The sequence below is a fragment of the Balaenoptera borealis genome, assembly GCF_965194805.1.
Source record: "Balaenoptera borealis genome assembly, chromosome: 2".
In the NCBI taxonomy this organism is placed as follows: domain Eukaryota; kingdom Metazoa; phylum Chordata; class Mammalia; order Artiodactyla; family Balaenopteridae; genus Balaenoptera; species Balaenoptera borealis.
The window spans coordinates 94,635,589-94,659,379 of NC_138867.1; the positions used below are offsets into that span (position 1 = coordinate 94,635,589).

Here is a 23,791-nt window from a genome sequence, read left to right on the forward strand (position 1 = left end):
TCCCTCTTTCTTAACCTCCTCGACCTATCATTATTAGCACCTCCTAAATATCTTTCGAATCCATCCATTTCTTTCCTTTCTTATTGTCACCATTCTAATCTAAGTCAGCATCATTTGTCACCTGTTCTTCTGCAGTAGTTTTCTGTTGAATCCCCTATATTTAATTTTACCACACTAAAATCAATTGTCTTCACTGTGGTCGGAGTAATCTGTTTAAAATGAAAACATGATCATATCTCACTTCCCTAGAATAAGGTCCAAACTCCTTATTATGACCTGCAGGTCCTGCCTACCTGGCCCCATCCCAAGTCTCTGGCCTCTCTTATTACTTATTCCCTTGCTTCCTATGATCCTGCCATATTAGATTTTCTTTCATGTTCTTTTTCAGCCAAGTGCTTTAAACATACATTGCTTATAATCTAACATCACGGCACTGTAGGTAATCCATTTGAACACTCATATTACTCTGGCCCCCAGTAGGGCATAAATGCTTTCCATGGGTGCACTGTGCAAACCAAGGTTAGGTGCAGAATTTCCTGGCAGGAGATAAGCTTCCTGCTTAGACATGTGACATGCTGTGGGCTCAGAGGGAAGAACAGCATAATAGAATTTCCAGATCTGTGTGCCCCTCATGTTGCCAAGTTGCCCAGCTCTAGCCACACTTCTACATGAGGCTTTGAGACAACATTCATTCTCAGACACAATTCCATGACATAGGTTTTCCCTTTAAGGATTTTTTGAGATTTAGTTGTTCTTTTCAGGCATTAGAGACATTGTCTCAAGGTGTCTCAGCTTCAGTCATGCTTGTACTTCCATTCTAATGGAACACAGTGGTACACCCAATGTAAGGTGGCAATTTATTGAGAATTTACTGTGGCAGAAAATATTAATCATAATCCTAGATATTAATAACATCAAGATTTATTGAATGATCACTATGTAATTCTTATCCAACCATATAAGATACATACCATTGTTAACCGTGTTTTCCGATGAAGAAATTGAGGTTAAGTAACTTGACCAGAGACATATGGCTATTATGTAGAGGAGTGTGGATTTGAAAAACTTATTGGGAAGTAACTTATTTTCCTGTGTACGCTTACACTGTAGAGCAATGAGAGATTTTGCAGCCTCTTCGTCAGATGTCACCCCCAGCCCACCTCCCCATCCCAGGCTAGGCCAGTCTTTCCTTGTGCTCTGAGCTCCTCATCTGTGTCTCACCCATCCCCTCAACACCCCACCGCATCTTGTAGTTTACCATCTGTGTGTTCCAAGGTGAAAGTAGAATACTCTCACCCTGAGGCAGGCCAGGTGGGCTAAGTGTGGACTTGTTCTTGAGGGCTTTTTGCCCATATAGAATATTAACATGGATTGATTGGATGGGAAGGGGATTGCAGACTTAGCACTTCAAGGGTTGAAGGGAGAAGCATCCATCCAGGAGAGCTGTGAGGATTCTGCCAGGTGGAATGGAGACAGGTGGGAATCTTTGAGCGCTTAGTGCCACCGAGGTGGGAGGAATGATGGCTGCGTGGTGAGCCCACCAAGAGTGGAGGCCAGCAGCAGGTCGCTGGTGACCACACAGGCTGAGTAACAGGCCCTTCCCTGTGACCCAACATCCCATAAACCCTGGGATGTTGAAAGGTACAAAGTGCATGGAGAGAGGCTTGAAAATTAACTAGCATATTTGCCTTCCAGCCTTTCGTGGTGGGTTGGAGCTGAAGTGGACACAACTGAGTTGTATCTACACATTTACAATAAAGAGATGTGATGTTATTTGCATCTTGAGTGCACAGGAACAACTTGCCCTTGTTTCAGCAGGCCTTGCTTAGTCCCCATCTTGCAGGTTGGCCCCATTGAAAATCTCAGCTTCTGTATAAAAGTTGGCCAGCTAGCCATTGCTGAGTAAGCTTATATAATGAGAGAGGAGATCTTGTGAATCTATCCTGGGACAGTGTTCTCCGAAGGACCAGACCTTTGGTATTGCAGTTATATGTCTAGGCTCTGGAGTAATTGCTGGAGTTAACACTGTTTTCTCAAAGGCAAAAGTTACTAAATTTAGTTGAAAATACTTCATGTCAGCTATAGAGGGAGAAAATACAACCTTTGAATTTACCTGTAGTACAACACAATGTGATACGAACAACTGTGAAATCTTATTTTTATTTAGCTTTATCTAGTCCACGAGTAATTTCCATCAGACTGAGAATGCTCCCAGTGTAATTTCCTGATGTTGAATTATCTTAGATCAATGATAACTGTACCTTTTAAAAGATGTCTAGAGGACAGTTAAGCATTCTTCAGTTTAGAAGATTAAAAAAAGACATAGATTTTTCACCAGGGAAAGTTAAATAATAGACGGATTTTTTTTTTTTAAAAGGTGACCTGAGATCTTTGTGTTTTATCAGTTGAACCTCTTCATGCAAATGTGAACTCTTTCACATATTTGTAAAGTATAATTTTTAAAGAGGTAAAATAATGATTTCCAGGCAATAATGAAATGAACATGTGTCATTAATTTTATTTAACTCATTAATTAGTGAAGGAACCAGTTAGATGTTAATACTAGTTGAAAGAACCTTTAAGAATCTAGGACATTTATAGGTGACGTGATAAAGAAGTATTATGATAAGATTGCTGAGTTAGTTATAAAACTCTTTAATGTATAACACGCCATAAATCTTTGGGGGTTGTCTGTTATACTGAATAGAAGTCTACAAGTTAATAAGTTCATTGTATCTAGAACGTTTAATCTGTGGTAAACAGTATATTCCTGTGTACAATGCTTGGGTGGTCATTGCCCCCCTATGATTCTGAAAGTATGGGATGTGCACCCCTTTTCCCTTTCTGATATATTATTTCAAAAGGACTATTGACTCAGCTTATTTCCATGACTGCAGTCATGGAGTGGGATTGCTGGATCATATGGTAATTCTATTTTTAGTTTTTTGAGGAAATTCCGTACTGTTTTCCATAGTGGCTGCACCAGCTTACATTCCCACCAATAGTGTAGAAGGGTTCCCTTTTCTCCACACCCTCTCCAACGATTTGTTATTTGTAGACTTTTTATTTATTTATTTTTTTACTGGGGTATAGTTGCTTTACAATGTTACGTTAGTTTCTGCTGTACAGCAAAGTGAATCAGCTATCTCCTCTTTTTTAGATTTCCTTCCCATTTAGGTCACCACAGAGCACTGAGTATAGTTCCCTGTACTATACAGCAGGTTCTCATTAGTTATCTATTTTAAACATAGTATCGATGGTGTATATATGTCAGTCTATACCCAGAGAAAACCATAATTCAAAAAGACACCTGGACCCCAATGTTCATTGCAGCACTATTTACAATAACCAGGGCATGGAAGCAACCTAAATATATGTTAATCTTATATCCTGCTACCTTGCTTAGTTCGTATATCAGTTCTAGTAGTTTTTGTGTGGAGTCTTTAGGGTTTTCTATATATAGTATCATGTCATCTGTATATAATGACAGTTTTACCTCTTCCCTTCCAATTTGCATACGTTTTATTTATTTTTCTTGTCTGATTGCTGTGACTAGGACCTCCAATATTATGTAGAAATGGTGAGAGTGGGTATCCTTGCCTTGTTCCAGATTTTAGCAGGAAGGCTTTCAGCTTTTCACCATTGAGTATTGTATTAGCTGTGGGTTTGTCATAAATAGCTTTTATTATGTTGAGATATGTTCCCTTTATACCTACTTTGGTAACAGTTTTTATCGTGGATGGGTGTTGAGTTTTGTCAAATGCTTTTTCTGCATCTATTGAGATGATCATGTGGTTTTGTCTTTTGTTGGCATGATGTGTCACATTGACTGATTTGCATATGTTGAACTATCCTTGTGAACTTGGGATGAATCCCACTTGATCGTGGTGTATGATTGTAGTTGACATTCTTAATGACTAAATTCAATTAATTATGTTGAGACATCATGTATATAATCATTACAAGTAGGGAACATTTTTAGCTTTCTAAAAGAAATTGCTTGTAAGAATATGAAATACTATTGTCACTATAAGACTATCTACCAGAATATTCATGTATTTATATATGAATGTACATATATATGTATAGGTATGTATACATATATTTAATTGCAGAACATTTAGAACTGTAAACTCAGATTTTAAATGAATGAGAAACCTAAGAAGAGTTCTTTAGCTGAAAGTGTTGTATATTGCTCTAAATCACTTAAATATGCCCGGGGAGGTATATCATTCCTTCTTATAACAGCCTTCAGTTTGACTTTCAGGAAAAACAATTAAAAATGGCTCAGTAAACTCTGAAAAAACTCCGTGTGATGGGTGATTGCACCACTAAATAAGAAACCATTACCTGTGAAATAGTCTAATTGAATTCCTGATGCCATGGGTCAGCTTTATTGTTTTTCAAAAGAAAGCTACATTTAAGATAGATTGAAGCTTTAAAATACTTATTAAGCTACCAAATATTTTTGCTTCTTTGTATAGTGAACATAAAACATTTGGAAAACAAATAAAATGTTTGTGAACTCAGTCTAATAACAAAATACATTAAAATCTTTTAAATGATGGAGTCTTAAATCACTTGCTTTATGGCAGACTGGAAATTGTATCCTTAACCCTTTTCAATATTTTCAATGGCATCTGCTTTTAAAATTATTATTGGTTCACTTCAACTGCCATAGTGCTTCAGATTCTATTCTTGGTTACTATGAGACATAAAAGATATGAATTTCTTAAAGTATCAGTTCTCAAACTTTTTTTAAAAAACTGTTACAACCTTCCAGTGGAAATTAGACTCATTGATAACAGAGAATTGATGATGAACAAAATGGTATAAAAATTCATGCATAATGGAGTTATTAAAGGGTTTGTTCTTTGGTAGGATTTGTGGAGTGTAAAATGAAAGTATTTGGAATTATAAATTATTCTCCTGTAGTGACAAGGGAAGGACTTGCATTTTTGGTTTAGTTTTCAGTTCAGAAGGAAGACCCTCATCTCTTCCTAGCAGGTCGTAGACTGTGCTTTTCAAGTCACTAGTTTAAAGCAACAGAAATAATTCCAGTGGCAGACCTGTTCAGTACAGAAAAAAGAATGACAGAACTGAGATGGGAAGACATTTTTCTGTCCCAGAAGAACAGTAGCAATTTTGGGGACACTATTGGAAAGCCCAGGATAAAAGACTGCAAATGAATACAGTGTTAAAGATTTGGCTTTTAAATATTGATGGGCCGGAATGGTTTTCTTTCTGTCCTGCCTGATTTATCTGTGCATGTGTATTTGGGGAAGGAGGGACAGGATAGAGAGGAGGAAGATGGAAAAAGAGATGAGGAGAGGATAAAGAATTTCCAGGGAGACAATCAGATCATTTGTCAATAATAACAAGTTTGTCTTCTCTTTTTAAAATTGGTGTTTATACCTTTCATTTTTAAACTTATTTCAGAGGTAAATAACAGTGGAGTGAGCAATTTTTCCCTAATCCTTGATAAGGAGATGCCTCTGAGTTTTCACCATAAAATGAAGAAAAAATTGCTCTTGCTTTAAGGTAAATATTCTGTATCAAATGAAGGAATCATTGTTTATGCAATCATTTGATAATTATTTATTGAATACTTCCAACATTGTAGGCGCTCTGCTAGGGGCTTGAAATATCCTTCTGGGTCTAGTTTACTAACAGTTTTTAACGTACATATTACAAAACCAACACTGAATGCTGAGTTTTATTAAATATCTTCTCTGTACTTGTTTCAAAAGACTTAGAACTTTTTTTCAAGTTCAAGTATGTGATAACTTACATGAATACATCTCATTTTAGAAGTAATTAGAAGTGGTGTACATAGATTCAAATGTACATAAGTAATGTAAAATTCCCATATAGGGAATATAGTTAATAATATTGTAACAACTTTGTATAGTAATAGATGGTAACTGGTCTTATTGTGGTGATCATTTCATAATGTATAACTATTGAATTACTATGTTGTACATTTGAAACTAATATAATATTGTATCTTAATTATAACTCAATAAAAAAGACACCAAAAATACATCTCGTGTTAAACACTGTAACATTTTTTCAATAAATTGATTTGGCCAGTTTTTAAAAAACATTTTCCTAGATTTGACTTGATATATTTTTATTTGGACTTACTGACTTTTGTGAATTACTGAATTATAAGTATGCCAACTTTATTTTTTATTGAGATATAATTGATGTATAACATTATATTAGTTTCAGATGATTTGCAAAATGATGACCATGGTAAGTCTAGTTAACATCCATCACCACACATACTTACAAATATTTTTTCTTGTGATGAGAACCTTTAAGAGCTACTATTTTAGTGACTTTCAAATATACAATACAATATTATTAACTATAGTCACCATGCTGTACGTTATAGCCTCATGACTTACTTATTTTATAGCTGGAAGTTTGTACCTTTTGACCCCCTTCACCCATTTCGTGCATATCCCAACCCCACCTCTGGCAACCACCAGTTTGTTCTCTGTGTCTGTGAATTCCATTTTGTTTTTTTGTTTTTTTGTTTGTTTAGAGTCTATGTATAAGTGAGATCATAAGATATTTGTCTTTCTCTGACTTATGTCACTTAGCATAATTCCTTCAAGGTCCATCCATGTTGTTGCAAATGGCAGGATTTTCTTCTTTCTCATGGCTGCATAATATTCCATTGCATATATATGCCACATTTTCTTTATCCATTTATCCATTGATGGACACTTAAGTTGTTTCCACATCTTGGATATTGGAAATAATGCTGCAGTGAACACCAACTTTATTTAAAATGATTGAATCCATATTTATAAGAGAGACAGACATAATTTTCTTTCTCATTCTATTTTGGCAGATTTTGTATCAGGAATTTGCTACTTTTGTATGATTCACTGGGGAGTTTTTCACCTTTTTTATGTTCTGGAATAATTTATATGATAAGAGTATTATCTGCTCTTTGAAGGAATAAAGAGCTTACCTATAAAACTGGGTCTAGTGTTTCTTTGTGGAGACAATTTTGGAACATCCTTTTAATATTTTTACATTGTTACTGATATATCTTCTTTCAGCAATTTTGGTAATTTCTGTTTTTTTTCTAGAAAATTTTTCAGTTCATTGAAAAATTTCAAATTTACACTCTGCATCTGGCCAGAGACAGAGAAGAGGGGATTTAAGAGTCATGTAGTAAGCCAGGCTTAGAAATGGAGTATATTACTTTTGCCAGTTGGGTTAAATATTCTATGAGATTTTCTTTTAAACTTAATACTCAATGAATTAATTATTATTACCTCTGATTTATAAAATATTTACAAATATTTGTACTATAGTATACATCATACTGTTTTGCAACTTGGCTCCCCCCTCCGCCCCCCCTTAATATATCAAGGGAATCTGTCTTTAAAGTCCATGTAGAGCATGATTTCTTAAACTTGGCACTATTGACATTTGGGGCTTGATAATTCTTTGTTGCAGGAGCCTGTCCTGTGATTATAGGAGTTTTAAAAAACTAATTAATTAATTAATATATATATTTTAATTTTGGCTACGTTGTGTCTTTGTTGCTTCGCGCGGGCTTTCTCTAGTTATAGTGAGTGGGGGCCACTCTTTGTTGCAGTGCGCGGGCTTCTCATTGCGGTGGCTTCTCTTGTTGCAGAGCATGGGCTCTAGGTGCGTGGGCTTCAGTAGTTGTGACCCATGGGCTCAGTAGATGTGGCTCGCAGGCTGTAGAGTGCAGGCTCAGTAGTTGTGGCTCGCGGGCTCTAGAGCACAGGCTTAGTAGATGGGGCACACGGGCTTGGTTGCTCTGCGGCATGTGGGATCTTCCTGGACCAGGGCTTGAACCCATGTCCCCTGCATTGGCAGGTGGATTCCTAACCACTGCACCACAGGGAAGTCCTATAGGATATTTATCAGCATCTCTGGTTTCTACCTACAAGATGTCTGTAGCCCGTCCCCTCCACAACTGTGACAACCAAAAGTGTCTCCAGATAAATGGCCCTTGGAGGGAGGGGCAAAATTGCCCCCAGTTGAGACCCACTGATGTAGGACCATGCTACTCTTTTTAAATTTTTAAATTTTCATTTTTTTGGCCACACGGCATGTGGCATCTTTGTTCCCCGACCAGGGAGCGGACCCGTGCCCCGCTGCGTTGGAAGCGTGGAGTCTTAACCCCTGGACCACCGGGGAAGCCCCAACTACTCTTTCTTTAAAAGCTGCATTAATAACCTACTGATGAGTTTTTAGTTTCTTTTCAATTTTCCACTATTACAAATACATTGAAATCAATAGTCTTTCACTCTCTTGTAAGTATTTTTATGGGATAAATCCTAGTTCTGGAATTGCGCACACGATTTTCACTTTAATATTGCCAAATACCATCAAAAGAGGTGATTCCGATAAACACTATCGTCAGCCAAGTATTACAGTGGTTTCCCCCTTATACTCTCTGAAATAGATTATCAATCTTTCCAATTTTAGTTAATCTTACTGCTTTAATTTGCATTTCTTTGCTTAATGTATGTTGATCAAACTTTTGAATCTTTTCCTGTGAGGTATCGTTGTGTTCTTCACCCCTTTTCGTATTAGGTTATTAATCTGTTTATTTTTGATTTGTAGGAATACTTTATGTGAGTATTAATACCCTCATTTGTTGAATTTTTCCCTCAGCTCATTGTCTCTTATTCTTATTGAATTTATTTTTGCATAAATAATTTTACCTTTTACGTAGTCAAATTGATGTCAGTCTTTAATCACTTCCCTGCCATGCCAGGAAAGACTATTCACAACCGGAGATGATTAAAATATTTACTCATTTTCTTCTGGTACTTTTATGTTTTTATTGTTTATATTTAAATCTTTGATCCGTCTGGAATTTATGCTACAAGTTGTCATATAAAAGTGAACTTATTTTTTCCTCAAATGGTTACTCCATTTTTTCATAGCATTTATTTAATAGTTTGTCCTTTTCTTTCTATTTAAAATATTGCCTTTATTATACACTTAATTCCCAAGTACCTATTCTCTTCCATTTATTTATCCATTTCAAATCCCATACTGTTTTAATTACTAAATCTTTAGAGTAAAATTTGGTATTTGGTAGGAAATTTCTCTTTTGTCTTTCCCAAAATTGTTAAGGATATTCTTGCACATTTACTCTTCTAAGCATTTTGGAACCCATTTTTTTGTGTGTTCCATGAAAAATCTTGTTGGCTTTTTACTTAGATTTTATATATTGTTTGGGGGAGGATTAAAAGGTTGCGATATTCCCTTACCTTCTATTATCACGTTTTACCTCTCCATTTATTCAGGTCTTTTTTTAAGGCCTTTAGGAAAATTTTTCTTCAGTAGTTTTGTTCAGTTGGTTGTATCTCCCTCAGGCTACTGACTTTCTTTAAATGACTGGTTATTTTCAGTTTTACATTTATTATGCTGATTAGAATAGGCAATTGATATTTGTATGCTCACCCCAAATACTGATCCCTTGCTCGAGTTTACACACTAGGTTTTGTGGTAGCAGGTAGGTGCTGCTTCCTAGGTGGACTTCCCTTTGGTGTGTGTGGAAGGTCCCCTATGATCGCCAAGTGACTGTGCAGGTGGGGTGTGTGTTTCACTCCTGGAAGAGCTGGATCAGGCTCTAACTAGAAATTGACTAGCCAAGCACAGCTTTCCCTTTGTTTAGATTTAGGAAGTAGTTCTCAGCATTCTGGCTGAGGGCAGGTGCTGCAGACAGCTGTTCTGTATCCACCCAGCAGAGGATGGACCGCCTGATCCAGCCATCAAAGGCAATCCTTTACTTAATTACCTTTAATGCTGCTCCACAGCCCATCTGGCTTCTGTTCCTGCCAATTCTGAGCCTAGAGCTTTCCTGGGAGGAATAACCCCTACTTCTGCTGAAACCTTATCCTGTGCTTATTTTGCATTTTGGTTTTCTCTGCTCTGGTTTATCTCTCATTACGATCTGTTCTGCTTTTTATTTTCCAGAAAGCCATCAACATTTCTGAAAAAAACAGTTCTTACTCTCACTATTGCTCTGGTTTATCTTTGTTAGTATGGATTTACTGCCATTTAAATGAAATTTTAGTGTGTATGTATGATTGGGGAGGGAGCATCTAAATCAGAAATCTGTAATTTAAAAAAAATTCTCTTTTCTAATAAGTTGCTTTTCCTACACAAGAAAGTAAGTGAGTTAGGTAGATTATATATGTAACTAGGCACCTTTCTGAATGTTCTTTTTATTTCTAATGGCTTTACTAGTTCATTCTTTTGTGTTTTAGGAGTTGCTTTCCATTAATTTAGTCATCTTGATTTGCAGACTCCAGACTTTCTTCTTCTGAGGAACATTTTCTTCTGAAACTGCTTCTGCCTCATCTATTCTGTTACCCCTGTCTGGAAAAAATATATATGTACATATAAATACATACCTATATTTTGTATCTTCTAGTCTCTCATTATTTTTATCTCTTTTCATATTCTGAGTTCTGGGTACACAGCAGACGTTTATTGAAAAAAATATATGCAGTAGTTACTACAGCAGCTTTGCCAAGCAGCAACTCATGCGAATTCTTGACTATTTTTCATAATCAGTAAAATTCTAAACATGTAGGTAATTGATTGCTAGGTAGTTTGAAAATGTCATAGTAATACTTTTAAAAATCATTCTTTTATTTCTCTTTTCCATCATTTTCACTTAAATATAACTTATTGTTTCAATTATTCAGTCTCAGTTTTCTCAAAAGGAAGCAAGAGGATATTTATTGAATGGCCACTCATAAGATTTTCCAGAAGAGGGAAAGTGGGGCAGAGTAGACCCATCTCTCCTCCAGTCCCACCACTACGTGGGTCTCTGCCAGACCAAAGTGTATGTGTATGAAGTACTTTACTGAAGGGTTAGACGTACCCAAAAGGGTATTGCATGGTAGGAGGGTCAGCAGTTGAAGTGTTAGTTGGTCTAAATGTTTATCTTTATTGCACAAGGGAGCATATTTCCAGGCTTTTGGCCATCATATGTTCAGTGTCCCTTGCATGTTTTTTCCATCGCTGACCTCACTTCTCTTGCATGTGACCCTCTCCTGTAACACACACATTTCTCAGTTTAACAACTTCAACATCTCTGAGGAAATTCTACCCTTTTCCAAGGAAGCCTTTATGCCTTGATGTTTTCTGGTGCTGCCTTTAACTGGAGAACATAGGGTGAGCATGGGCGTTCATCTCTGAGCAGTGGTACAGAATCCAGAGGTCATGGGCTCCAGTTCCAGGAGGGGGAGTGAGTATGTTCTCCCACCCTACTCAATTCCACTTCGCCCCCTCTGTTAGTGAGTGTATTAGGCAGGGTCCAGTTAGGCAAATAGCATGACATGTGCTTTTAACAGAAACAAGAAATACAGGGAATTGGTATTGGAGGACAGAAGGATAATAAGGGATGAGTGGGGTAATATAGAGATAGGCACTGCACGGAGCTGCTGTCACCCTAGGGCAGGGGAAATGGAAGAGGGTGAGGTTAATAGGACCCTGAAGGTTGGCAGTTGGGGCCTTGCGGAGCTGGGACCCAGAACTTGAAGAAGGGGAGCTGCCTGGTGGTATCTCTGAGGGAGTGCATTGAGGCCAGCTCTGGGAGTGTGGAAATAAAGCCAAAACTGGAACCATCTGTAATTAAAACCAATTGCTGCTGCTGCTATAAAGAACCATGGCTGGGCAAGACGGATAGGAATGATGGGTAAACAGGAAGGAGAAAGTTCTTTGTTCTTCCTCCAGCTTCACATTCTCCCTCTAGTGATCTCTGTTGGCAGAAACTAACAGGGAGCTGCTGGGACAGGAGAACTGTCTACAGAATCCGAGCCCCAGCGTCACACAGCTGAGTAGAGAAGGGAGGGTTTCGAGGTGAAACAACAGTTAATATCCTGCACAGTGAAGTCAGTGAGGGTTTGACGTTAAGTGAGGTAAATTTACATTCATCAGAGATGCACAAGCTAATCCCACCTCCTGGAAATAACATTTTGGTGCAAGGATGGATGAATAGAGCAGTGGAACAAATAGGGTACAGAAATAGAGGTGTACATATATGGTTACATGGTTTGATAAAAGTACCATTGTAGTTCAGTGGACAAAAGATCACTCTTCAATAAATGGTGCTGGAGAAAGTAGTATCTGTTTGGGAAAAAAATGAATCTTGAACCTGACCTTACATCATACATAAAAATGAATTCACGGTGGATCATACTCTAAACGTGAATGGTAAAACAATAAAGACTTTAGAATGTAACAAAGAAAAATGGCGATGGAGTAGGCAAGATTACTTAAATAAGACCCCAAAAGGCATTAAGTCATTAAAAAAAAGGGAAAAAGATAAATTGGACTTCATTGAAAGTAAGAACTTCTGTTCATCAAAAGACATCATTAAGAAAGTGGACAAGGAAAGATAATCATCAGTAAAGATATATATATGTATATATATATGACAAAGGACTCATATCCAGTATGTATAGATGTTAAACATCTGTAAATCAATAAGGATAAGACATAACTCAAACGAAAGCCGCAGTGAGAGAATATTAGAAACGCATAGAATGGCTATAATAAAAATATTCAAAACACTGGTGAGGTAGCAGAGCAGCTGGAGCTGCTGATGGGAGTGTAAATTGGCTCAGTCACTTTGGAAAACTAGTAGTTGTTCTTTATTGAACCTAAACATACTCCAACCTTGTGATGCAGCAATTCTACTTGCATGTATATTTCCAAGAGAAATGAGTGTCTGTATCCACCAAAAGGCAGGTCAAAGATTGTTGTTTGCAGCTTTAGTTATGATACCCCCAAACTGGAAAGAGTACAAATATCCAACAATAGAAGAATGCAGAGGCCAATTGTGGGATAGTCATGAAATGGACTACTATGCAGCCGTAGAAAGAAGGGACTGATAAACACAGAAGCATGGATAAATCTCAAAAACATTCTGTTGGAGAAGTAAAACCAAACATGTATTTACTGTGTGATTCTGCATATGTGAAGTTAAAGACAGGCAAATACAAATGATGATGATGAAAGTCAGAGTAGCGGTTGTCCTTGAGGAGAGTACTGCACTGGGAAGAGGCACAAGGGAATTTTCTGGAGTGACAGAAATGTCCTCTATCTTGATCTGGGTGTTGGTTACATAGTTTGCATACACAAGTAAAAATTTACCTAACTGTGCAGTTAAGAATGTACACTTTACAGTATGTAAATCATACCTCAAAAAAAGAAAGAGACCCTAAAAAGGAAAGAATATTTCTTTTGTTAGCACGTTCATGGCTTAGCACGTTAGGAGGAAGGGGATTCCCATTGATTGTGCTGAGGAGTATTTGGCTCTTTTCTGTCCTGTGGAAGGCCTAGCATCACACAAAACAAAACAGAAATCATAACAGCTTTTGGGTTGACCTTTTTGTGACTTGCAAGGAGTGGCATCACTTTCAAATTCAATTAATTTTAGGACTCCTTCTGAGAGAGAGCAAGGGGGTGGGGAGTTTGTTCATCACACCTTGGCCTATATAGAAAGATGAAAAAGACTTCACAGCACATAGAGGATGAAGTGCCCAGAACACCTTGGAAGGAAGGACAGAGGGAAGGCAATGAAGCAATACAGGGAGCAGTGCTATAGGGCACAGGTATGTAGTGAGATTACCTCACACAGAAAGCACTTGACAAGTAATAGCTACTCATTCAAATCTTAGGCTTTTAGTAAAGCCAAGAAATAGCATCTTTGAGCAAATGGTGAAAAATTGTCTCCCTTATTTTAATCTTTGGGCAAGTGTATGTATGGGAATATGTGTGTGTGTGTGTGTGTGTGTGTGTGCGCGTGTGTGCGCGCACGCGCATATATTCACTTATGCACTATGAGAAGAGAACTATCTTTGTATTAATCCGATGATCCTTTCCTATGAGAGATCACCTCTGCTGGATTTCTGGGGGTGATAAGTAGCCTGTTTGCATCCTAACGCTTGCCTGCAAGGAGCCCAGTGGAGAGTCAAGCCCTTTTGTTGGAGAGGTCATGGGCATTCTGCCAGAGAAATTTGGGCACTCTAGGGGAAAGGTGATTGTAACTGTAATTAAAGAAACAACAGAACTGGAATGACCATCATTTGGAAGCAAGGGGAAAAACCAAGGAGGAGTGAATGAAGACTAATGATGTAATGCTAGCCGAAAGCTAAGTTTCTAGCATAGCCTGAATAATACATAAAGTTGTAATTAAGATTTAAGATGATCCCCTGTGGGAAATGTTCTTTTGGGCCAGAAGAATTCAATATTTCTTGTGACCATTAAAGGCAAAATGATAAATCATCTTTTCATTCTCTGTTGGAAGTAGGAGAGTGGTAACTTAAATCACAAAGTAAGTGCTAAGGTATTTAGAAGAAGAACTGAGACTGCTGGGGTCAGTGCCAAGTGGATAGAAATTCATAGGAGTCTTGGTGAGTCCCATCAGCTAAACGTGGCAAAACTCAGAAGAGTTGTGACTTTTTGGTGTGGGTGTGGAGCGGAGGATGAGGAAAGAATTGACTTGGAGTTTTGAACTTTTGGGAGTTTTTCTTAGGAGAAGATGAACTAAACATTTTCTGGTCTGCCAGTCTATATCTGTTGGGCTGAGATTTTAATTTTGAGATCTTTGCCATGAAAGGGTGAGACCATCTCGATTGCATTCTATAGAATAACTGTGAAATAATTGGCCCTTGGGTGGATGCCAGTTCACAACAGTCAGGAAGGTGAAGAGGGAACTGCAAAGGGATGGAGACTGGAGTTGTAAAAATGAACTAGCTCACTTGCCTCTTTTTATACACAAGGAACCAGAGTAAATTGTCCAAAGTCACACGGCCAGTTAACGGCAGGGCTAGAACTTGAATGCACATTTCCTGACTCAGCACCTAAGGTCCTGTCCATTTTGCACAAAGCTCCACAAAGGGATGCTGTCCACCAGAGACACTGCCCAATGCAGGAATCATCATTTTGTCATGAAAAGGTATTTTCTGGTGCCTTCTTGCCTTCTAATAGATGGGGGTACTGTGCATAGATGGAGAGAATCATAGACACCCATTTTTTAGGCTACAGGTTTAGGGAATAGAATTTTATTGGTTTCAGTAAGTTATGAGATACAGTTTTATTATATTGTCAATAAGGAAGAACATGGAGAGCTTTCCTCCTTCAGTTTTGTTTGTCTGAAAATGTCTTTATATTACTCTCTTTTTCTAATGATAGTTTGGCTGCATTTAGAACTTTGGAATGATGCCTCTTTTTCCTCAGCACTTGGAAAATGTTACTGAATTGTTTTCTTCTGTTTTTTACTATTGAGAAGTCTGTTGTCAGTCTAATAATTAGTGTCCCTTTATAAATAACTGATCGTTTTACTCTGGCCTTTTCACTTTTTGTCCTTGGTTTCTTGTAGTTGTACCATGAGGGCTGATGTATAGATTTAGCTGTATTAATTCTACTTGGGACCCACTGGGGTTCCTGAAACTAAGGTTTCCTCTTTTATCAATTGTGAGAAATTCACAGCCATTATCTTTTTCAATATTACCTCTCTCCCATTTCCTCCATTCCCTCCTCCCATCTCTTTAAAGACACATGTTGGACCTTCTCATTCTCTCTTCCGCTCCCTTTAACCACACTTTCATGGTTTGCATCTCTCTTTTTATCCTTTCTTCACATCTATCTTCCTCTTAACTGATTTTCTCTTCAGGTTTTGAATCTGCTGCTCTATCTATTCATTATGGTACTCATTTCCTAAAGTTCTATATGTTACCTCAACAAATATGTTTGTCCTTTTGTTTGGATGGTTAAAATGATCTCTTTCTAATCCACTCTTTCTTGAGGGTGAATCCCTTTGAAGATTCCAGGTGTGTGTGGAGTCTCTTCCATCACCCTGACTTGCCCAGGCCAAAGTTTATCACAATTTGGCTGTTAACATGCTAATCCTTCTAGAACCACCCCTTCATTCTCTATTTCCTGATATCAATGAAGCTTCAGCTCCCATTTACCATGTCAGCTTTCTACTGAATTTCAGTTTTATAGTTTTTCTCTTCATTTTGGGCTTTTCTCTTACTTTAGGGTCCTTTGTCATGCATGTAAGTGGAATGTTGTTGTCAAGCTCCTCTAGATGCTTTGCATGGAAGGGTTTTTTTTTTTAAATTTATTTATATTTATTTTTGGCTGTGTTGGGTCTTCGCTTCTGTGCGAGGGCTTTCTCCAGCTGCGGCGAGCGGGGGCCACTCCTCATCGCAGTGCGCGGGCCTCTCTCTGTCGCGGCCTCTCTTGCTGCGGAGCACAGGCTCCAGACGCGCAGGCTCAGTAGTTGTGGCTCACGGGCCTAGTTGCTCCGCGGCATGTGGGATCTTCCCAGACCAGGGCTCGGACCCGTGTCCCCTGCATTGGCAGGCAGACTCCCAACCACTGCGCCACCAGGGAAGCCCGGAAGGGTTTTTAATGTTATTCAGACCAGGGTTTCTTAAATTTAATATACATACACATCACCTGTGAATCGTGTTAAAAGGCCAGTTCTGTTTCAGTAGATCTGGGGTGGGGCCTGAGATGCTGCGTTTCTCACAAGCTCTCGGATGACGCCATTGCTTCTGCTCCCTGGACCACCCTCTTAGCGGCAGCATCCGAGATCACATATTACTGCAAACAGAAATCCGTGGAAATTTACCTCTTTTTCAAAGAAGTAAAGGACTAGAGGATAGAGAAAAAATTCTAGTACTTCTATTGGTTAGACTTGTTTGGCTGCAAGTTATGTCATACAAAAACTGAAGAATCTCTTGGAATCCTAAGACAGAATTTTCTTTTTTTTTGTCTGTAGAATGACCGGAAACAGGAACTTGAATGTGATCAACTTTGCTTCTTTGCTTTCTGCATTATTATTTTCTCTCTCTTATCTGCTTCCTTGTTAACGTGGAGGGCACCAGCCACTGGAGAGCTCTCTCCTCTTCTCTCTCTCAAAATCAAAGAAGTAGTATATCATAGTGGACAAAGGAATGGCTTATTGAACTAAACTGTCTGGTTTGAGTTCTGGCTTTGCCATTTGCTAGCTGTTTAACTTTGGGCAAGTCACTTAACCTATGTGCCCCTTAGTTCTCTTATATGTAAAATGGGGGTATTAACAGCTCCTACAGCATGGGATTAAATGAGTTATTATATAGAAAATGCTTAGAACAGCTACTGAAATAGAGTAAGCATGCAACAAATGTTGCAATTTTTATATTTTCTTCCATTTTATATCTCATATATCTTCTAGAAAATGACTCATTTGTTCAACTTGGTTCAAATACACAGACTTGGACCTATCAGAGGTGGCTAGGAGTTATATTGTATGAAAAGACTTCTCCTGCAGTAGTCATGTGGATGAAGGTGCTGGCAGCTCTTTGGAAAGAAGACGGTCTGATCTCATGGACTAAATAATGGGCTCAGTCAGTGGTCCACAATACAGTGCCTGTGAACTAATTTAAATAAACAAGTATTTCTTTATTTCTTCCAGGTGAATTATATTAATTCCGTAGCCTTTCGTTTTTAAAAACAATTAGAGGCTGGTTACTAGAAACTAAGTATTATTTTTGATTACTAATATTTTATTTTTATAATTTAAATTGGCATGTTTCTCAGGGCTGTTCTATATGGCATCATTCTATATTCTATATGCATGTATAGTCCATGCATATTTCCAGAGGGTGTTATTCATATGACTCTGATATGGCTGGTCACCTACCTTGATGTCTGCTAAAACACAGTGTTTTGATGTCTGCAAAAACTCTGGCATTCCTGGAGCTGACTTGGGACACTCTTTCTGTATGCTTTAAGAAAATTGGATCCCATAATTCTTAGCACAGTTGCAAAGGTCCTATTGCACATGTACAAATGCAAATAGTTGGATTTCTTGTTTTTTTCAGGAAGGACTCTTTTTAAAATCAAGGCACCCATCAGTCACCAGTGTTGTCTTGAGTGGTTCACTGCTTTCTATTACAGTTATTCTGGTTTTTTAACTGTAAATAATTATTAGCTTATCTTTTTATACCAATTAAAATTTTTTTGTAGATTTACTGGTTAACCTTAAGTATGTATTGATGCAGTAATTTTCTAAAAGCTAGATATTTAAATATGAATATCATGTAATTCAGATATGAATCACCCACAATCCTATTGCTAATGTAAATTTCTACATAATTTCCCTAAACTCTATATTACAGTTACATTCACTATTATTACTGACTTCATTTGCCACTTGAACGTGGGAATGAGTGGAGCCAAGGGCCTATGGTTTCTCTTTAACCTGCTAATATGGGACTTTATGAGAAAAGTTGGAGAAGATAGTGTTATGGATTGAACTGTTCTGTCCCACACCCCGCCACCCCACCAAAAGATGCTGAAGTCTTAACCCCCAATACCTGTGAATGTGACCTTATTTGGAAATAAGATCTTTACAGATGATCAAGTTAAGGTGAAGTCATTAGCATGGACCTATGTCCTTATGAAAAGGAAGAATTTGGACACAGAGACAGATACATACAGGGAGAATGTCATGTGAAGATGAAATCAGAGATCAGAATGACGCATCTATAGGCAAAGATGCCAAAGATTGTCAGCAAGCCACCAGAAACTAGGAGAGAGGCATGGCCAGATTCTCTCTCACAGCCCTCAGAGGGCACCAGCCCTGCTGACACCTTGATTTCATACATCTAGCCTCTAGAGCTGTGAGAAAATAAATTTCTGTTGTTCTAAGCCACTTAGTTTGTGGTACATTTTTACAGCATCCCTAGCAAACTAATATAGAAAGGAATATAGGTAAACAGGAATATAGATATATAGGAAGATAGGTAGATACATAGGTAGGTAGATGGTTGGGTGGGTGGATGGATGGATGAATTGATAGGTAGGTAGGCAAATAGATAGATAGATAGATAGATAGATAGATAGATAGATAGATAGATAGATAGATAGACAGACAGACAGACAGACAAAGAAGAAATCAGGAGAGCTGAAGAAGGTGAGGCCCTGTTCTATAAGATAAGAATGAATGCTAAGGCTGTATGTTTTGCCATGAGCTGTGGATTTGCTGTTTGCAAAGTCTGTCACAAGTCACCTGCTTTGACTTGCATGAAGAGCTGGAAAATCATAGTGGTCCTATGTATCAAAAAGACATCCTGTGTGACACTATTCTCCTGGGGAGCTCCTATCTGTGGTCCAGAAGTTCAGTCAGGCCTACTGGGCATTGCAGAGTGACAGTTATTGGCTGGAGAGTAGCGGATGATTTCCGTTTCCTGAGCGCTATTAGGAATTTGCTACTAAAACACCCTGAGCTGGGCTGTCATTGGTTCTGGTTGCTGGTGGGACTGAACATTCAGGTGCCGCCTTTTGGTATGTGCTAGTTAGCAGAAATAGCCAGTATTGGAGTAACAGTGGGAGAGAAGTGGTTATGAGGATATAAACTTACTCTTTCCAGGTAGGTTGGCTATCATGAAACTTAGACTTTAAAAGGCCAGCAACTTCTGGGGTTGGGATTGCCGCTCTCCTGTTGAGGGGGAATAGGCGGTGTTGGGAGTCCATTCTTTATCTCTTGCTTAGCTTATAGAAATCTGGGTCCAGATTCTGAAGTTTGGTTCTGTTCCCCATGTTCATGATGCCATTCCTGCCTTTGTGCCTGGCTCAGTGTGTGGCGTCTTTGTTTTCTGACTTTCTGACTTGGGCCCTTTCAATGCATTTGCATCTTTGACTCATTCTGCTTCACCCCCTTTGTATAGGACCCCTCACCCTCAGGGGACCAAGCCCTGGTCCTCTGACTAGAGACCCAGCTGGCCTTGCTCAATCTTTTGTGTAACTATGTCAAAAAGGAAGATTCCACTGAATGCTGAGGTAGGATAAATGTGAAATTCCAAAGTGTGCTGCCAATCACCTTAGAGCAGACTTTCAGAGGAAATGTCTCGAAGCGGATCCATGGCTCGGGACTCCCTCACCCACTTCAAGAATTGAGAAAGTAGAAGAGGTGGTGGTGTTATGGAGGTTTCTTTGGAAAGCGCTGTTGCTGTGAACGCTCCTTTCTGCACAAAGCTCTGTGAGGGTAGCCTCCACAGGTGCACTCAAAGAAATGGGGATGTGCTGGGCTCTGCATTTAGGAACCACTGTAGACCAGCTATGAGTCCAGCCTGGGAAATCCAGATAGGGAAAGCAGGGTTGGCTCACTGCTGCTGTGGGATCAGCCTGCTGTCCCAGAGTTGTTAGGGCAAAGGATGTAGAAGTGTGTCTGTGGACAAGATGGGGGCCATGCGGGAGGGGGAGTAAGCTTGGGGTTTTCAATAGGCTTGCCTAGAAGGGCAGAGAGACCAAAGCCGCAAGCCAGAGGAGGGAGCCATCTGGTTACTGGGGGCTAAGGAAGAAGTTGCAAGGGTGTGGAAAAGCTAGGAGGATGTGACCTATAGGAGAGAGGTTCCCATGGTGGAATTTTCGTGGAGTCCATGGAGGTGTCCTGTGAGCGTGAGAGAGAGTTGGTTTAAATATCTGCCAGGTCCAGAGAACACAAGTCTCACTTAGACAGAACCACCTCAAGCGAGACCTTTCCTAGGACCTTCCAACCAAGGTGTTGGGAGCCCTGGGGTGGCGGGCTTTCTGCTGCCCTGCTCTGTCTTGAAAACTGCTCACAGTGGCTCCAGCCTACAGCCAGTCCAGGTGCAAGAGGGGAGAAGATGGGGTGTTAAATTATAATATTGATGAATGTGGTGGGCTGCATGGCCTAATTTCTCAAGTGTAGAACTGTCTGTTATATAAAAGATGAGACAAGTCATGGGTTTGTCCAAATCTTTATCCAGGGGCTGGAGAAGAACTTTCCCCACTGAATAAATTTTCAAGGGACAGTGAGAGACTAAAGTCATGTTTTGATTACTTTCTAATGGTGTGTGTACCAATTACTGGTTACCTCTGTGGGATGGTGCTTCTTTCAGGGCACCACTAGGAAGAAATTCCTCAGATACTTTAAAGTCAGAGGAGGAGGATGGAAAGACACTCATGGCCTTAAAAAGTGTAGGACATTTGGAATAATGCTTATGGGGTTACATATTACCTTCTGTTTCATAACAATTTTTAAAAAATCCAGTAGGTGAAAATTGGGCACTGGATTTCTTGGATGACTCATGATGATTCGTGGCATATAGGTTTCATTTATAGGGGCAAGCACTGTTGTTGTTGGCACACAGCACTGCAGCAGAAGGCGTGGTTCTCAAAGTGTGGCCCCTAGACCAGTAGCGTCAGCAACACCTGGGAATGTGTGGAAACTAGATTATTAAGCCCCACCCAGAGCTACTGAATCAGAAACTCAGGTCTGGGTCCAGTAATCTGTGTTTTAATAGGCTGTTCTGGTGATTCTGGTGCAGGTTCAAGTTTCAGACCCAGCTGACATTGAGGTTAAGTTTCCTGGCTTTGGTGTTCAACAGCTCTGTCTTGAATATGCCATTACAACTGTGTAACTTTGGACACATTCCCGAATTTCAATCTTTTTGCTAATCTGGAAAATGAAGATGGTAACTTTATATCTTTCATTGGACTAGTGTCAATATCAAATGAGACAACATAATTGAAGAGCTCTTTAGTACAGTCTCTAGAAAATAAACTTTTTGAATTCTTGTCTGTTATGAGTATGGATTATTAGTTCTTCCTAGGGTTACTGGAAATAGCAAATAAAAAGAGAGGACTCCCAGTTAAATGTACATTCCATATAAACAGTTGTATGATGTTGCATTTTTTAACATTAAAAAGTTTAAAAGAAAGTTTTTTAAAAATTTTATTGAAGTATAGTTGATTTACAATGTTGTGTTAATTTCTGCTATACAGCAAAGTGATTCAGTTATACATATATATTTTTTCATATTCTTTTCCATCATGGTTTATTGCAGGATATTGAATACAGTTCCCTGTGCTATACAATAGGACCTTGTTGTTTATCCACCCTATATGTAATAGTTTGCATCTGCTAATCCCAAATTTCTAATCTATCCCTCCCCCACCCCCTCCCCCTTGCCAAGCACAAGTCTGTTCTCTATGTCTATTAGTCTGTTTCTCTTTTGTAAATAAGTTCATTTATGTCATATTTTTGATTCCACATATAAGTGATATCATATGGTATTATCTTTCTCTTTCTGAATTACATCACTTAGTATGATAATCTCTAGGTCCATCCATGTTGCTGCAAATGGTATTATTTCATTTTTTATGCCTGAGTAGTATTCCATTGTATATATATACACCACATCTTCTTTATCCATTCATCTGTTGATGCACATTTAGGTTATTTCCATGTCTTGGCTACTGTGAATAGTGCTGCTGTGAACATAGGGGTGCATGTACCTTTTTGAATTATAGGTTTTTTTCTGGGTATATGCCCAGGAGTGATTGCTAGATTATATGGCAACTCTATTTTTAGGTTTTTGAGGAACCTCCGTATTGTTTTCCAAGGTGGCTGCACCAATTTACATTCCCACTGACAGTGTAGGAGTGTTCCATTTTCTCCACACCCTCTCCAGCATTTGTTGTTTATAGACTTTTTAATGATGACCATTCTAACTGGTGTGAGGTGGTATCTTATTGTAGTTTTGATTTGCATTTCTCTAATAATTAGCAGTGATGAGCATCTTTTCATGTGCCTATTGGCAACCTGTATGTCTTCTTTGGAGAAATGTCTATTTAGGTCTTCTGCCCATTTTTCGATTGGGTTTTGTTGTTGTTGTTGTTGTTGTTGAGCTGTATAGTATGATTGTATATTTTGGAAATTAAGCCCTTGTTGGTCACATCATTTGCAAATATTTTCTCCCATTCCATGTATTGTCTTTAAGTTTTATTGATGGTTGCCTTTGCTGTGCAAAAGCTTTTAAGTTTGATTAGATCCCATTTGTTTATTTTTGCTTTTATATTCATTACTCAAGAGGTGGGTCCAAAAAGATATTGCTTGATTTATGTCAGAGAATGTTTTGCCTATGTTCTCTTCTAGGAGTTTTATGGTTTCAGGTTGTAAAATTAGGTCTTTTAAACTGCTTTGTGTTTATTTTTGTGTATGGTGTGAGGGGATGTTCTAATTTTTTTCTTTTGTATGTAGGTGTCCAGCTTTCCCAACACCACTTGTTAAAGAGACTGTCTTTTGGGGCTTCCCTGGTGGTGCAGTGGTTGAGAATCTGCCTGCCAATGAAGGGGACACGGGTTCGAGCCCTGGTCTGGGAAGATCCCACATGCCACGGAGCAACTGGGCCCGTGAGCCACAATTACTGAGCCTGCGCGTCTGGAGCCTGTGCTCCGCAACAAGAGAGGCCGCGATGGTGAGAGGCCCGCGCACCGCGATGAAGAGTGGTCCCCACTTGCCGCAACTAGAGAAAGCCCTCGCACAGAAACGAAGACTCAACACAGTCATAAATAAATAAATAAATAAATAAATAAATAAATAAATAAATAAAAGAACGTGAATTTCTTAAAAAAAAAAAAAAGCCCACGCGCATCAACGAAGACCCAACGCAGCCAAAAATAAATAAATAAATTAATTAATTAATTTAAAAGAATCCCTCAATAAAACGGCACATCTATTTAAAAAAAAAAAAAAAAAGAGACTGTCTTTTCTCCATTGTATATTCTTGCCTCCTTTGTAGTAGATTAATTGACTGTAGGTGCCTATGTTTATTTCTGGGCTCTCTATTTGTTCCATTGATCTATACGTCTGTTTTTGTGCCAGTGCCACAGTGTTTTGATTACTGTAGCTCTGTAATATAGTCTGAAGTCTGGAGGGGTTATACCTCCAGCTTTGCTC

The 23,791-nt window shown here is 38.7% G+C and overlaps 1 long non-coding RNA gene across 1 annotated transcript; it reads left to right on the top strand.

Annotated features, from left to right (window-relative positions):
- Nucleotides 1–1,557: 1,557 nt before the first annotated feature.
- LOC309622538 lies at nucleotides 1,558–23,474 on the top strand. Its single transcript, XR_014240951.1, has 2 exons — nucleotides 1,558–9,791; nucleotides 23,093–23,474. It is a non-coding gene; the product is annotated as an uncharacterized lncRNA (long non-coding RNA).
- The last annotated feature ends 317 nt before the right edge of the window (nucleotides 23,475–23,791 follow it).